Source organism: Ursus americanus, chromosome 4 (genome assembly GCF_024610735.1).
Source record: "Ursus americanus isolate L20-20 chromosome 4, mUrsAme1.1.p, whole genome shotgun sequence".
NCBI lineage: Eukaryota > Metazoa > Chordata > Mammalia > Carnivora > Ursidae > Ursus > Ursus americanus.
In genome coordinates, this window is record NC_142130.1 from 35,724,057 (window position 1) to 35,735,257 (window position 11,201).

General features: G+C 45.4%; 1 protein-coding gene across 7 annotated transcripts in view; it reads right to left on the minus strand.

Moving 5' to 3' along the window:
* The window catches only part of CASR (calcium sensing receptor), an 80,744-nt gene that overhangs the window by 45,341 nt on the left and 24,202 nt on the right, over positions 1 to 11,201 (minus strand). Inside the window, exon 2 of one of the 7 annotated variants that reach the window (XM_045812506.2) lies at positions 1,537 to 1,630. The exons of 5 other annotated variants lie outside the window; for them this stretch is intronic. The gene's annotated coding sequence lies outside the window, so the exon portion shown is untranslated. Of the gene's footprint in view, positions 1 to 1,536; positions 6,446 to 11,201 lie in introns of those variants that run through there. One more of the 7 variants, XM_087861585.1, reaches the window with a different exon arrangement.

Sequence of the window (11,201 nt, forward strand, 5' to 3'; positions counted from 1 at the left end):
AATTTGCCAAATGGATATATATTCCACACAACCAGTGGATTAGCTCCAGACAGGAAGGTCCAGCATCCTGTTTATATGTGACCATTAGAAGTCACTTTCACAGGGGCGCCTGTGTGGCTCAGTTGGTTAAGCGTCTGTCTTCAGCTCAGGTCATGATCTCAGGGTCCTGGGATGGAGCCCTACATCAAGCTCCCTGCTCAGCAGGGAGTCTGCTTCTCCCTCTGCCCCTCCCCCTGCTTGTGCTTGTATGCTCTCTCTCTCAAATAAATTAATAAAATCTTTAAAAATAAAGTCACTTTCACAAATCCCCTCTGTCCAGTACCCCCTGTTCTCTTCTGCTCTCTCTGCCAGCCCTTCTGGGGGCTCAGAAAGGCCTCTTCTTCAGGAGCTGGAATGGTCCTGAACATTCTGCAACCTATGGCTATCCAGGGCACTCTCAGTGTCTCTTTGCCCAGTCCTGAGCCTGTTAGAGGCTCCCGAAGACCTGGTCAGGGTAAGAGGAGGCCACAGAGGCCTTACAAAGAGCTCTTTCCACTTTGATGCCTCCATTCCTCTTTTGAAATGAAATCCTATTTTATTTTGATTTTCTTCTCTCTTCTTTCCCTCTTTTGCTTTCTTTTGTCTTTCAGAAGTTTCCAAACTGGTTTTTAAGATTTCTCCCAATCTCTATCATGAGAAACAAGCTCTTTTAAAAGTAATGGTATTATTCCTGTTCCTATTTAGCTATGCCCATGTGCTGATTATACTAGACCAGGGGGCAAACTATGATCAGATTTGGCCCACCTATTTTTGTAAACATTTTATTGCAATATATGCATGCCTATTCACTTGCGTATTATCTGTGGTTGGTTTTGTGCTACAAGGGCAGATTTGAGTAGTTACAACAGATATTGGCCCACAAAGCCTAAAATATTTACTATTTGGTCCTTTACACAGAAAGTTTGCTGACCCCCGAATTAAACTGAACACAGAGAAAACTCCATCTTTGTTATGACTGTACGCTGACAGCTTTGGAAATAGTTAATGTGCCTGGTGTGCAGAACGGTTTCTGCAAGTTAAAAAGAGCGGATTCCATTAGCCTTTTCAACTAGAGCAATGAGTCCAACAGCCTGTTTTGTGACCAGAGAAACAGGTCACTTCTTCTCCTTGGTTGCCATCTGACTCAGGAGTCATCAGGGGTCTTGTTTGTTTGCCATTTTCTCACATGAAGAGAACGGAGTGGGTTGTGTGGTGGGGACTCCCCCCAGTGAAAAAACTAGCTAAAGATGGGAAGTCCAAGCTGAGATGCTGAATCACCAGCAGCAACAATTTTTACCCCCTTTGATGCTGCCAAATGAGTCAGTTCCCTGGGAACCGGCTACCTTCCTGTGAAGATGACCTTAAGGGAGAGTATGATTGGTGTGGTTTGGTTGGGAAACAGAAATACCACTACCTCCCATGTAGCCCATGCATGGTCTGGGCGGGGTGGAGGCCTGAAAGGAGGAGGCCCAGCACTTCAAGAGAGAGAAGAAATGTTTGCTTTCATTCTGCTCTTACCATTGATGGATGCAAATTCCCCTGTGAAGCTGTCCTCTTGGATTTCTCTCATTTTCTTCTTCTCCTCCACTTCACAGCTCCTCTTCCCAACACCCTGAGGCTCAGAGTAGGGTGAGATTAGAGAGCTTTGGAAGGAGAGGGGACCTATGTCAATGCTCTTCAGCCAAGCACCACCAGGACAGAGGGAAGGGAGGCACCCAGGGTGCAGAATGGGAGAGGCACTGCTTGTTGTGGCTGGCCCTCGTCCTGGCCCTTTTGGAGGAACAGCCCTATGGTCGGACAAGTGTGGTTTGTTACTCACTACAGAGAAGTAGAACTGTGGGTCATCTCAGAGAAGGTAGTAGAAAGAACTACAGGATGAGGCTTGTGTGAGGGGATTTGGGGGAAGGCATCTTAGTGACTGTTGTCTAAAGGGAAGGGAGACCAGAATGAGGCTGAAGCTGTAATTGGTAAAGATGCAGTAGCCATCTGAGCCAGGATAGGGTGATGTTTGGTTGTTTTTGTGGTTTGGATAATGTTAGTATTATTATTTTTTAATCTGTGCTCAGACATGATTGTGGAGTGCTTTTGTTTCTGTCTTTGTCCTTCATAGTCACAGAGTGGTCTTGTTTGATGGTGATGTTCTATGAAGTTACATATGTTCAGCAGGAAAACATCAAGGCCTCACTGATAGTACCACCCAGCTCCCCGGTATCCAGAGCCAGTTTTCTCTTTCTGACCAGTTAGTCTCACTGACTCACTCTTTTCCACTTTCCTTAAAGTCACAAAATCACACAATAGTGGAGCCAGAAAGGACTTTAGAAACCATCTAGTTCAAACCTTGCATGTTTAAGTTAAGGAAAGGGAAGATCAGAGAGATGTTGCCTGCCTTGCCAACATCACACTGCCAGTTAGGACTGTGTAGGTGGAGGGACAGCCTATACCACTCTCCTTCCTGTGCTCCAGTCTGCCCATCCCTTCACTTCTTCCAAGGGCCAGGTTCTTTATTGTCTCAGGCCCTTCCCACAAATTGTTTCCTCAGCTTAGAATGCTCTTCCCCCACTCTGCCCTGCACATATTGCTTAATCCATTCCCACTCATCCTTCAGGGTTGGCTCAAATCCCATCACCTCACAAGGAAGCCCCTCCTGACTCTCTAGGCCTCCCTCTTCCTAATGCTCTCTGCATCTTCCTAGCATTTCCCTGCTAGTCCCTCTGAATCTCCTCCAGGCAGTCAGGGATCCGGTCTCTTTCACTGCCCTATGCTCTGGACATAGCAGAGCCTCAGTATGAATGGACACTTTGCCCCAAGACTGGTGGAGGTTCCACCACTGGAATTCTTTTTATAGTACAACAATAATAATAAAAAAGGATTCTGAAATCTTTTCTTGGTGCCTCTATATAAACTTAGAGTCTGGTTGCAAGTAAAGAATACAACAGGCTAAAGCAAAAATGCTGAGGTGTTGCAAGTAGGTGGAGGATGAATTTGATGACCCCATCCCAATGCCGTCCTTCCTGTGATCACTATCTGGACATGCGGGTGTGCTGGAAAGGCCAGCATGCAGCCAGGAGCCCTTCACATCCCTGAACCAGAGAGAGGTCCCAGAGTGTGAAGCTGCTATTGCATCATTATTTAAAATGTTAAAAGACAGTGTAGAGTGGGCTGTTTGGCAAAAAAAAGGGCTATAAAGATGAGATAGTCCAGACAGCTTATTTATATGGATCTCTGAAATGCTGATGAAAACTATGTCTGCTCTTCCCAGAAAAATGCACATCTGCACATAATTCCATATGTTTCAGGTGTTTCATATACCTGAAAAGCAAGGTTATGTGATTTGAGGTTTTTCTCCCTGTGGAGAGGTACTTCTCTGTTACCTCCGTGAAGAAGCAGGGCAAGAATGGAAGCTAAATTTCCTTATTCCCCATCTTTTATCCTTTATCCTAACATCAAAATGTTCATTCCATCATGAGAGACAACAGGGCATAACAGTTGAAGGCACAGGCTCTGAATGAACCCAGGGTTCAAATCTCTGCTTTGACAATGACTCGGTGACTTGGGGCAAGTTGTATAATTTCTGTGCTTTTGTTATCTCATCTGTAACCCAAGAATAATGATAGTGGGGTTGCTGTAAGGATTACATTAAAATAATCTTGTAAGAATTTATCACAGAGCCTAGCACACAGTAGATACTAGATAAAAGTTAGTTCTTAACATGATGATAGCAATGCCCCCCACCTCTCCCCTCTTACTTGAATTGAGCGGAAAGGTTACTTTGCTGTTTCTCTCTGGTCCCAGAATACACCTGGTTTAGCTCACCCACAGCATAGCTACCTTCAAACAGCACATGTATGATGATGAGACAGGACTGGGACAGAAAGTCAGGCACGCCACCTAACAGCTGGATTAGAGATGCAGTTAGCATCCTGTCCACAGGGTGGATATTGCTGTGTGACACACTCCTACAGCGGGAGCATGATCAGGACGTTTTCTGATGTCTACCAGGGTGACCACAGGCCAGAGGATGACACTGAGAAAGTGGCAAACACTCTGAGCTGATGGCCGGTAGAACAAGCAAGGAAGGTCTGCTGTAAACCCCGCAGCAGAGAATGGGCTTCAGGTTTCAACTGTGCGAATCTCGGATCTTTTATTAATCAGTCTGATAGGTCAGTACAACAACTTGGAAGCATGGTTGTCAAGAAACCAAGAAAAAGCCCTTTGGCTGAAAAACCCTGTTGGAGACAGAGGACTAGCAGGGGTCAGGAGACCCTGGTTCTAGTCTCGGTTCTGCCGCTCCCCCTGGGGGACCAGCTGTTGTCCTTCTCCGGGCTTTGGCCTCTTTATCTGTAAGATGGTTGAGCTGGGCGCGGATTTGGTGAGCCGTGCAGGCGGAGCCTCAGTAGAGGGCTGGGCTTAGAAGTGGCCGCTCTGCCTGCCCCCTCCCCTCCTCTTCTACGGGTGAGAGAGCGGGTCTCCCTCCTCCCTTCAGCCAACCCCGTGGGCTCAGCGACTGTCTTGGGCGGGGGCGGCGGGGGTTGGGTAGCGGTGGCGGGAGGCGCGGGGAGAGGACGCCAGTCGCGGGAGCTGGCTCCTTTCCCCGCCGTCAGCAGCCCCCGCCGGCCGCTCTCGCGCAGCCCGGCGTCGTTCCGTCCGCGAGTCCACGCGCCCGCATCGGCCAGGGGCCAGGCTGTGCTGGAGCAGAAAGATCGCAGATCGATTTCCAGCCCCAGCCCGGCGTGGCGTCAGCAGGGCAGAGAGATTGTTTTGATTTGTTAATGCGCGGAGAGAGAAGCCCTCTCTGGCCTTGAGCGTCGGCCCCGTGGCAACAAGGGGACACTGCCTTTGCACTTCTCCGCTCCAGCAGGCGACTCAGCAAACAAACGGCCGCCCCTGCGCGCCTCGGACCGGCGTGGGGGATCGCGTCCCAAGGCCTTAGGCTCCTCTAGGAGTTATTGATCATTTAAGACCAGAGACACTGAGCAAGATGAAATACATAATCGGAATCCAGTAAAACCCTGGCGGCATGTCTATGTTTAGTCTAAATCTGCCATTTACAAACGGGTTAACTGAGGCTCAGGGAGGGGAAACGACTTGCCAAGGGCACATGGCCAGACTTCGGCTGTGCTAGGGGTAGAACGTGAATGTTCATTCTCTCGCTTCATGTTGCTTACTTCGGTAAGGGGTGGAAGTTTTGTTCTTTTTAATTTTTAGTGTGCAAACTTTTTACAAAAGAAAGTAAACCACAAAAGAAAAGATCCATCGCTTTGGACCATTAAAACATTATGTCCAAATGATACAGAATTCTAAATTTGTAAAGTATATTAGAGGTCTTTTAGCTCACTCCCATTTTAGTTATCAACTGCTTGGTGTAGACACCTGTGGACCCTGTCTGCTGCCACAGTTGTTCTTAAATAAACAAACTCACCTTAACAGAAATGCAAATGAACCTCATAAACACACTTAAGTAGGAAAGTAGGAAATTTTGCTTCTAGTGTGTGTCCTAATTTTGAGGGAGGGGTGGAGCTGGGAGAGAAATAGGCTGGGAAAAAAAGTTTAGCAGACTTAAAGTGTATATTTTAAATTTAAGACTGTTTACAATAAAATAAACATTCGGCATAGATTATCTTCATAGTATTGTGGGATCATTAAATTTTAACAATACTTTCAGAAAAACAGGAGTTTCTCTATCTTGTAGGCACTTTATTGCACATAGGCAAGGCTGTGCAAATCAACTGTGGTAACCCAAAGAATCTGAGAGTTAGATCATTTATAATAAAATGCTACATATGTGATTGGGAATTCCAGATAGGAGAAGGCAGTGGGTATCTGGGGGAGGTACCTGAGAGGAGTAGCGCATTGGGGGATGGAAGGTGTAGATGGGGGAGGGAAGGGAGCATTGTGCTGGGGAGTAGAGTGCGTGATGGCACAGGAGCAGGTAGCACAGGGGTAGTTCTGGTCCCCTCTCAGCTTCCCCTGTCAACATGGTAGCTACTAGTGAGCGCAGATTTAGTTCACCCTTGCTAGGGCAGGTATAGTGGGCACAACCTTTATCTCACAGGGTTGTTCTAACAGACATAAAAGTGTCTGGTACCTCAATTCCCAGTAAACAGACACAGCTCCTACCCTGTTCTGAGCCTCCTCCTCTCTTCTAAGAGACCAGTCCTTCAGTCCTTCCTGTTTTCAGGGTCTCAATTCCAGCCAGAGACAGACAAGTCTGTGCAAGTAGCACACAAGAGGTGCGATCTCAATTTGAGAAGCCCAGGTTCTTTCCTTTTCTTTGCACCTGGCAACACTATTCCTTCCCTTCCTCGTTCTTTCCTCCCTCCCTCCCTTCCTCCCTTCTCTCTCTTTCTTTCTTTCTCTTTTTTATTTAAAGATTTTCTTTATTTATTTGACAGAGAGAGCATGAGTGGGGTGGGCAGGGGTAGAGGGAGAAGCAGCCCCCCCCCCCCAGCAGGGAGCCCAATGCGGGACTCCATCCTAGGACCCTGGGACCACAACCTGAGCAGAAGGCAGACGCTCAACTGACTGAGCCACCCAGGCATCCCAACACTGTTTATTTCTTTTTTTTTTTTTTTTAAAGATTTTATTTATTTATTTATTTGACAGAGATAGAGACAGCCAGCTAGAGAGGGAACACAAGCAGGGGGAGTGGGAGAGGAAGAAGCAGGCTCATAGCGGAGGAGCCTGATGTGGGGCTCGATCCCAGAACGCCGGGATCACGCCCTGAGCCGAAGGCAGACGCTTAACCGCTGTGCCACCCAGGCGCCCCCCAACACTGTTTATTTCTAATAGCAAAAATGGAACTCCATGTCCCACAAGTGAGGATTGGCATGCCAAGATGGTACAGTCTCAGTCCTTAAAAAGGTAATAAAACCACCTAAAGACATAGGACAATACTCATAGTATGCTGTTAAATAAATTAAAAAACAAATTTACAGAACAGCATGTGCAGTGAAACCAGCTGGTTTAAAAATATGAATAGACATAGAAAGAAAAGATGGAGCATTATTAACATCTCTGTGAGCTAGACAGGGAAGGGATTCATAGTGTTAGACCCATAATGCTGAAAACAAACAAACAACACAGCAACAACAAGGTTACCCGAGACTGAGGGGTATTAAGTGATTTGCCCTGTATCACACAGCTGGTAAGTGGCAAAGCCTCAGCTGGAACCAGATTTCCCACTCAGTTTTCTTCCCCTGGACCATTCCAATCCACTCCTTCCTCAGACTGCTGGTGTCCCTCATAGGTATGTACATTTCAGGAAGGACTTGTTACTTTGTTTTTTTTAATAATAATTTTTTATTATGTTATGTTAGTCACCATACAGTACATCCCTAGTTTTTGATGTAATGTTCCATTATTCATTAGTTGCATATAACACCCAGTGCTCCATGCAATTTGTGCCCTCCTTAATACCAATCACCAGCCTATCCCCATCTCCCACCCCCCCTTTCCTCTGAAGCCCTCAGTTTGTTTCCCAGAGTCCATAGTCTCTCATGGTTCTTCCCCCTTCTTTTTACCCCCACTTCATTCTTCCCTTCCTTCTCCTACTGATCTCCCTGCTATTTCTTATGCTCCATAAATGAGTGAAACCATATGATAATTGTCTTTCTCTGCTTGACTTATTTCACTTAGCATTATCTCCTCCAGTCCCGTCCATGTTGCTGCAAATGTTGGGTAATCATTCTTTCTGATGGCTGAGTATATTCCATTGTATATATGGACCACATCTTCTTAATCCAGTCAACTGTTGAAGGGCATCTTGGCTCCTTCCACAACTTAGCTATTGTGGACAGAGCTGCTATGAACATTGGGGTGCATATGGCCCTTCTCTTCACTACGTCTGTATCTTCGTGGTAAATACCCAGTAGTGCAATTGCTGGATCATAGGGTAGCAGACTTGTTACTTTGAAGTAGTCACATTGACCCAGCTAGAGGGTCATTTAGATGCCAATAGAAAAAGTTTCGTTTTTATTTGCTTTAAGAAATGGTACAGTAATGGCTCAACAGACATCCTCCCGGCTTCCTGAACCTCTCATGGGCAAGTGGTGTGGGCAAGCTGCCAGGCACTTTATGCACACACCCTGGGTACGTGGGCGATCAGAGCTGGTGGGGACTTGGGGAATTACTTAGCAAATGAGAAAACCAAGGGTCAAGACAAAGTGAATTGTCTTTACCCCCAGCTGGGCATGGATCCTCCCAAAGGCCTCCATTACTCACTCTGTGGAATCTGTTCTGAAGTAATGATGCTGTCTTTTAGAGGCTTTCTCAGAGAAAACCAACCCCACTTCAGTCCTAGAAGACAGTGGCCAGCCCAGTTCTCCCTTTCTGACAGAATTCTCAGTTAACATGCCTGTGGCAGGAAGGAGAATAGCTGTGGATTCAGGTGTTTGTGTGGAAAATGTGCTAGCTTCATGTATCTAAAAGGAAGTGGGAGGAGATGGGAGTTAAATGCCAGATAAGAGAGGTGAGGAAAGGTATATTTGCCATAGTTGTTCATTAAGATTCAATGAGTTCAGAGTTCAGTTCTCAAGGTGGCTTAATGAAAACTGCAGAAATAGAGCCTTTTCCATACCACCAGTTTCATTCTTCATATTCATTGCATGAAAGTTGAAATAATTCAGAGTTCCCTCTGAACTCCTCTTAGATCCCCATTCTGCCCCATGTGGACCATCTAGGTGAAAATTTGCTATGGGTAGAGAGGTCCTAACTCTGGGGTAGGGAGAGGCTGGGGTTGGAGCTAAGACAAGAGAGACTTTATAGCACCAAATTGGCAGCTGGAATGGTGAGCTTTGATGATTCTCCAAGGAAGAAAATGAGGGGGAAAAAAAAGATAGCCTTAGAGTACAATTTCCCAAAGTGTTCTTGATCAAATATATAAAGAAACATTGTGTGAAATAAAAGTAAACATGTCTATTGACTGTAGGACTTATCAATGCCTTCAGTAGTCTAATGTGCTTTATAGAATCTCCAAGAAAAGGACAAAGTAAATAAAGTTGAAAGGCAAGACAAATATAATTTCATTCTGTTGTTTTTCTTCTTATTTTTTCTCTTCTCCTGGATCTCAAGTTCATACTGCTGTAAATCCTTGGTGTTCTATGATTGATTGATTTATTTGTATTTAACTGTGATCATCAGGGATACTGATGATGACTAAGAGGGATGATGCTCTGTAGTTCTCTAGAAAATTTCAGACTGTGTCACACTGAATTACCAATAGTTGGAAAAAATCAGTACTATCTGACACTTCATTGGACCTGGCTTATTGTCATAAATTGCCACCCTTTCTATATGTTGCTGGGCAGCGTTCACATAGGCTGGGGATTGAGACTGGAAGCAGGGCAGCAAGGAGTGGTCAGATGTCAGCAAGCTCTGGAGAGGAGACACGCTGCTGCTCCTTGGGATTGATATCAGAATGGACCATCCTTCTTTTGTCTTGTCTGCCTTGGGTTCAGGTATCTCTTCTATCTCTCTCTTTAATAAAAACATTTTTATTGAGGTATAACTTACATATAATAAAGTTCACAAATTATAAAACTACAACTTGGTGAATTTTTACAAATGTACAACAGCCATATAAACACCATCCACATCAAGACGTAGAACATTCCCAGCACACTAGAAGACTCCCTCATGCCTTCTCCCACTTACACCCTCAAATTCTATTCTGATTTCTATCACTCTAGCTTAGTTTTGCTTATTCTTTAACTTCATAGCAAGCTCAGAGATGCTTGTTGCCCTGCAGATTAATGCACCTGGATGTAGACATTCCTCATACCCCAGCTGCCACACATGCTCATCATGGTTGATTCAATGTGTATATATACATATGTACATGCAGACACAGCAGTATGGCAGCGCTGAGCTGAGACTTGTCACAGAATTCTGAATATTTTCCCTTATGTGCACAATGTTGTTGACATGGAGAGAAACAGAGAATGGGATCAGGGAGGCTAGTACGTTCCTAGTGAGGCTGCCCAAAGGCCTCACACTCTAGATCAAACCAAGTCTGTGAGGCAGGAACTCCTCTTGTCTAAATCACAAGAAGCTGAACAACATCGAGATCATAGTTTTTGATATTCTACAATAGAGCTCACATGTGTGAATCATCCACTAAATATCTTATCAAACTGGTATCATAGATGGTACCTCTTCATCCCTCTAACCTTGAACTGGTGGGTTTGCCACTCTAACCTTCATGGTTGGCCCAGACCTGACCCAGGTTTTGAATCAGTTCCCACTTCTGGCTCCGGGAAGGCACCGCTTGTACAGACCTAGCTCAACAGATTCCCCCTTCACTCTGGGCTATGGTGACTTTGGTGACCTTAGTCCTGGTGAACCCTGATCCCAGTTACCATGGCCGGTTTTGATCTCTGATCCCTGATCCAGGCTGGGTCTCCCTAGTGCCAGCAACCTGCTATTTTGGAGCTTGGACAAATGCAGCCCTACCCTTGCCTGGATTCCAGAGATGAATTGTAGACCCTGTTTCTATGAGTAGGTTACACCATCCTGATGACCTCTGCAGCTGAATCAAGCCACCACTGTTTTAGGGGCCATTTGGATCTTAAATGAAGCTCGTTGGATTTATCTACAAAATGTATCTGTCCACCTCATATCTGTCTACTTCTCCTTAGTTCACACCCCTAGTTCGAGCCATCATTTTCTATCACCTGATCCTACCTGAACTCCCTGCTTTTACTCTTGCTCTAAAATCATCCAGTTTCCCCCATTTTTCATATAGCAGTTAGTCTTTTAAACCCTGATAAGGATATGCTTCTGTAGCCCCATTTTGTATGACTCCCCCTTTGTTCATTATTTTTAATCACCCTTGTCTCTTACCCGTTCCTGGAACACACCAAGCTCTTTGGCCTCACTGTTACCTCTACCTGGAATGTTTTTCTCTTGGCTGCTTCCTTCTCATCCTTCAGGTCAGACCTTAAATGTCACTTTTATTGGTAGGTCTTTCCTGACTACCCTATCAAAAGTTACCCTCAACCCAGTTGTCTGATATCCCTGTGTTTTTCTTCTTCGTAGCACTTCTGTCACACACTCTGCAACATGTAATTGCAATTTCCAAATGCAAACATGATTGTTTATCTGTTTGCTTATTATCAACACTCTAGCTCCAAATCTAGATTGTAACCCCTTGAGGGTAAGGACCTGTCTGTCTTGTTCACAAATGA